This window comes from Glycine soja, chromosome 4 (assembly GCF_004193775.1).
Source record: "Glycine soja cultivar W05 chromosome 4, ASM419377v2, whole genome shotgun sequence".
Lineage (NCBI taxonomy): Eukaryota > Viridiplantae > Streptophyta > Magnoliopsida > Fabales > Fabaceae > Glycine > Glycine soja.
In genome coordinates, this window is record NC_041005.1 from 51,278,437 (window position 1) to 51,284,436 (window position 6,000).

The 6,000-nt window shown below is 28.9% G+C and overlaps 1 pseudogene; it reads right to left on the bottom strand.

The window, feature by feature from the left end:
• Positions 1–362: 362 nt before the first annotated feature.
• On the bottom strand, positions 363–2,561 carry LOC114410423 (annotated as a pseudogene).
• Positions 2,562–6,000: the final 3,439 nt, after the last annotated feature.

Below are 6,000 nucleotides of genomic sequence, written 5' to 3' on the forward strand. Positions count from 1 at the left end.
CATCGATCACTTGGGGACAAATTGGTTTTGTGTAGGGCACCTATCACACCATTAAGCAAATTATAAGGGCCTAAGGACAAGCACATATTGACTATGACTTGCGTGAAAAAAAAAACATATATAACCGTGGTTGATGATTATTGAGCAAATAATTTGCTAGTTAATTTTTTCAAAATTTGTTTACACTGTTTTTTATTTTTATTAAAAAGAACCCACTGAGTGCTATTTAGAAAATTGGAACAAGACATTCTCCCCCTAAGACAACTATAAGACAAGTCCTGTAGCATAATGTTAAAGGGCCCTTATGCCTCATTGTTTCCCACTATGGGTACCTAACATGGGGAGTTTTGGCAGTGCCTCAGTATGGAGAATACTCAACTGTTCATCTTATCTTATTTAAGTATAAATCTCAAAACCAAAGCAATTTCAACAAACCCTTTTACAGCCTGTACTGTCTATAACCATCAAGAAATTAGAAACAAGAAAAAAATTACAAGAAGAACCCCATGATCCATCCCCCAAAACCAAGTGCCCAAAGCATGCAATTGCAAAGAAAGCAAAGCACTAGTACCCTTTTCTTTTCTTTTTTTAATCTAAAGCACATTTTTGAGATAGTAACAAAGCTAATTTTGACTCTAGGAGAGTATGACTATGATGTAACTTTACAGTGCACACTGCAAAGCGAGGAATCCTTTATTCCAAGGTGGTTGTTTTCCTCTTTGTCAGAGTCCTCATCCAACCCTTTCTGACCTTCACCCCCTCCACCTTGGTGCCCACGTGGCACACACCACCGCTCTTCTTCCACCGAATGAGCTGGAGCATGTGCCCTATCCTCTTTCGCCACCTAAACGTGTCACGTGACTTCCCATGCTCTATCACTCTCTTGTTCTCCTTGTTTTGATGGTTCCACGACGACACCTTCTTTGACACTGTGCTCTTTTCCCACGATGCCACCCCATTCTCTTCAAACTTGATTGAGATGAATGACTCTGCAAAGTTAAACTCATTCCAGAATATCATTGTCACAGTCCTATCGTAGCTACCAAGACCAAAAGATAAATAAAGCAAAATGCAATTCAAGAACCATTTACTTTAATACACTTTACTATTATGGCCTAAGGTTTGTTTACTTTTTGCTATCTACTTTAAATTATCTAGTGTAGTATTCTTGCACAATTGCACCTAACCAAAACTGCTCATTTTTGGTACATAGAACAAGAAATAAATATGTATTAAATCAAGACAGAATATCTATTGAGTGCGTAGATCAACTCTTACGAAATTATTAGTTCGAGTTGGATTATTTATTCATAGATTATAAAAAAAAATTGAGGTAGTACACGTGTAACTGTTCTTCTTGTCTACTATGCTGCCGACTGATTTCATTGAACACGGATTGAAAATAAAAACGTATTTGTCATTTTTTTTCCACCGTACACAAGTGAAAAATACAGATACAGCTATCATAAAGATGAATGACATTTTGCCAGATTAGTTATGTACCTTAATTCCATAACAAATCCATAGACCATAATCTTGCAAAATAATTTTTGCAGTGTCATAATGCTCTTGGCGTTTGCATCTGACAGCCATATGCCACGCCAAGAGGAAAAAGAATGACACACAACCGAAAGTCTTCACCTCCTCCTGTCTTATAGCACTCTTATTATCGTTGCAGCTAGCTACGCTTTTTTACCTTAATTTCGTAATCATCGCATAATATAATCTTCCACACGAAGACACGCAAACATGCACTGATAATTGATCTCCACCAATAATGAAAGTAATTCATGAACATTCAACGCCAACCCACCCCCTCCTACCCCAACCTCACCACGGACATTTACAAGTAGAAAAATATCCCCCACTAGTGCTAACAATTATAATCACACACACCCAGTTAAGAAAAAAAAAAACTTTCCTTGATCTTTATTCATATTGGAAGAAGGATAATAATTAAAAGAGAATAATAATTATAACTATAACTATATATGTATTCAACATTAGGTTGCTATTATTAGTAAAATAATCAAAGTATAATGAATTGGAATGTATTATTACCTTCTGGAGTGGGAGAGACATCATCATAGTCATAGTTGTGGTGGGATTCTGGGCGAGTGAAGAGAGAGCCAAAAGCAAAGATCTTGTGAATAGAAGAAGAGGGTGGTTTTCTGTGTCTGGAATTACTTTGAAGCCTGTGTGAAGATATGGATGAAGAAGAAGAACGGTTGTGGTGGCGACCTTGTTTTGCAAACAGTATGAGGAGCCTCTCATTCAAGCACAGGGGACACACCCCAACAAGTACCTGTTTGGGGTGGAAATAGCAGAATGATTTTTCTTCTCTGTATCCATTCCTAATATTATTCATGTTATTGTTTAATGGTGAGACAATTGGGTGGGAATGAAGAAGGTGGAGTGAAGAAGACACAATGGTGATGTGAACCAATTTAAAAAGGTGGAAGGAATTGTTGGGAATATATATGGTGGGGAAAGTGAAACTAAATGGAAGATCTTGAGCATGGCCCCACAAGCACCAAGATGGATGAATCTCAACAATGGATGTAATGTACTAGTGTTGTGTAGTGTAATGTGTTTTACATAGTGGGCTGTGGATTTATACAGCACAACAGATTCCCACTTAATCACTTTCTTTTTTCCCGTTAAAGAAGAGCTTTATCTCCTTCTAGGTTTTAATCTTAAATCTAGTTCGTTATAATATTCTTCTATATATCTTTTATAAAATATTTTTTACTTAATTATTAATTTCTTCTCCAAATTATATTAAATAATTTAATTTAATCCTCAAATTTATATACATGCATAAATTAAATTTTTTTCGTCAAATTGACCGGATATTATAAGATAATTTTTATAAATTAATTTATGTATAAACTAATTTGAATTTGTGGAAAAACTTATTTTATTTTATTTCTTCTTATTTCTTCTGTTAGAAGTTATTCTAGATAAATTAATTCAAACATACTCAAATTTATTAATAATATAAATGTATTAAAAAAATACATAAAAAAGTAGGTTTATAATATTTCTTGTCTAATATAACTCAAGAGTTAAACAATTTGACTCTTAATGTTGGATTATTAGGCCCCAATATGTGTCCGTTGATTACATATTTTATTTGTTTAAATAAGTAAAAGATAACAACTGTAAAGATTTTTTGTTCGATACACCCAATTAAATTTAATTAGATTAGGTTAAAAAATAGACAAAATTTGATGTAATACAGGCCACTTATTTATATATATATATATATATATATATATATATATATATGAATTTTCAACTATTCCTTTAATTTGCTTTTGATGTGAAGTTAACTTAAACAAATAAATGTTTGCAAAAAAATCGTGTATTTCCCAAAATTTAATATAGCCTTCTTATTGACAAAGTCGTGGGTTTGAATAAAGCATGCATCAATGCAAATTAGAGAGAGACTCTTTCAGTTCAGGTAGGTATGAATAATAAATGAAAAAGTATTAAATGCACTTTCTTTTTTGAGGTAACATATAGTATGAGGGATGCAAGCTTAGCTAAAAATTAATAGTATAATAAAATGATTAATCATACAGTTATTTGTTTTACACTATTAATACGTACGTGCATATAAATACGTACTTAAAATTGTTTGTAGAATTTAATTAAAATGTATATATTGAGTAAAAAAATTATATTATCATTCAATTACATTACATGGTTAAATCATTTATTTTTATAATATTAATTACTTGAAATTTATATTAATTTAAAATGATTTTTAATTAATTAATAATATAAAAATATTTATACTAGCAATATATGAAAATTAAATAAATGAATTATCAACGTAGTCCCTAGAATTGTAATAATTGATTAAATTGATCTGTAAAATTACTTATTGTCTAATTGACTGTGACTGAGACATTTAACGTGTCAATTCAACATTTTTAACAATGTTAGAGGACACCATCTACTAACAAGAGGGATTATATAGCTGATGATTTATAATTTCAATGATTGTTATGTCTTTTTTTTAAAAAAAAAAAATTAGAACCAGCTTGATTTATCATCACAATTTCATAGCTGAATTGATTAATAGTTTATAATTTCAGGGATTATTTACTATTTTGTTTAGATATCAATTCAACTAATCATTATAATTTTAAAGACTAATTTGATTATTCTCTCAAATTAAAATTTTCGATTACTGGAATATTTTAGACAGCCAGTATGTGTTAGAATAGTGTAGGATCGAGTTTAATTTTAATGTATATAAACGTATTATTATTTTTTTACTTTCTACTTTTGTATCAATGTATTATTACATAATGAGTTTCACTAATTAGTAATTACATAAAGTATCAAATTTACTAAATGACACAGCAAACACATTAGTGGATATAAGTATAATCTTGTTTTTTACTTATAATTAGGATGAGTTTGTTTAAATTTAAAATAAGTGTTTTTTAAGAAGGATATAAAAAGCAGTTTAGAAAAACACATTAAAAATTATAAAATTATTTATTTTATTTTAAAAATTACTTGTTTTAAAAAATAAGCTTAAATATACTAACCTTAATCAGAATGAAATTCATGATATAAAATTATAATTACTAGTACTTTTTAACGTAGCATTATCACATTTCACCTATTATTTGAACTATCTCAAGTAATTGTACTCCATTAATTATTGTAATTTTTTTTCAAGCAGAAAACCAGATAGTGTTAATTCTTGTAAATCATTTTATCCAAAAGGAAACAAGAGGAATCTTCAACTATTTTGGTGGGTGTTAGCTAGTGTGTGCATTTTTTTAGAAAAAGTAGGAGTACATCGAGTAGATAAAAGCAATCTTGTTTATTACAGTTTCTTTTTTTCTTTTTAAAAATTATGTGTTTGTTTCAAATTCTTAAAATAACTATAAGCTGAAATTTTTTAAAATTTTATTAAAATAAAAATAATTTTAATAACTTTTCAAAAACTCAGTTATTGTTTTTTTTTAAAATATATATTTTATGATTGTAAGCCAACAAATTTGTTTCTTTTTTTCTTAAAATATCTAAGGATAATTATTATAGAGTATTGTTTTAACATCATAATTATATTGTTTTTAGGTCACTGGTGTAAAAAATTTAGTAGTTTTGATGATGATTGATCTTCATTATAAACTTGGTTTGTCACCTTAGTTGGAGTTTCTTTTTTCAACTATATTTTTTAATCTACAAGATTTAAACCTGAAAACTTGTTTAAAAATACTGAATCCATTATTGCTTAGGTTAATGAATTGTTAGCAATAGAATTATTTTTTTAATACGTGGCAATCTGTCCCTTAATTAGCTTATTTACTATCTCAAAAAAAATGTCAATAAAATATAATTTTTCTTTCATTGTTTTTTGTAAATAAATAAAAGTCTAAAATAAAAATTACTTTATCCTTGTGATTTTTATAATTCTAAAACCATGTATCTTTTATATAAGATAATAAAATATTTTTATATAGACTACATGTATTTTTTTTTATTGGAAACAATCACACTCGAATGTGTAAAACCACCACAAACAACAAAGTTTTCTCCTATACATTTTAATGTAGTTGTATATTTGAATTAAAAATCATTAGTTGGACTAAAATAATTTCATGTCAATTAATTCATATATTCAATGGTATAAAAATAATTTTATTCAAATTAAAAACATTTATGATATAATGAAGCTATCTCTTGCAGTTAGGTTTTTTTCGTCCCACACAAAACTAGAATACTATAATTTGTTTGTAATTGAGCTAACCCAAAACTAAGATAAGCCGAATAAAACTAATTCATGGGCTGGTGTAAAACAAATGCTACTTTGAATCGGTCCCCGTTTTTTCTTCAATTTTTTTTGCAAACATATTGAACTGAACGTCTTAAATTTGTGAGCTGATTAAAATTATAAGAGCAGGAATGTAACAACCAGACAACCAAATCAAGACCAACTTTTGAAAAACAAGCAAATTACAGGAAAACCCC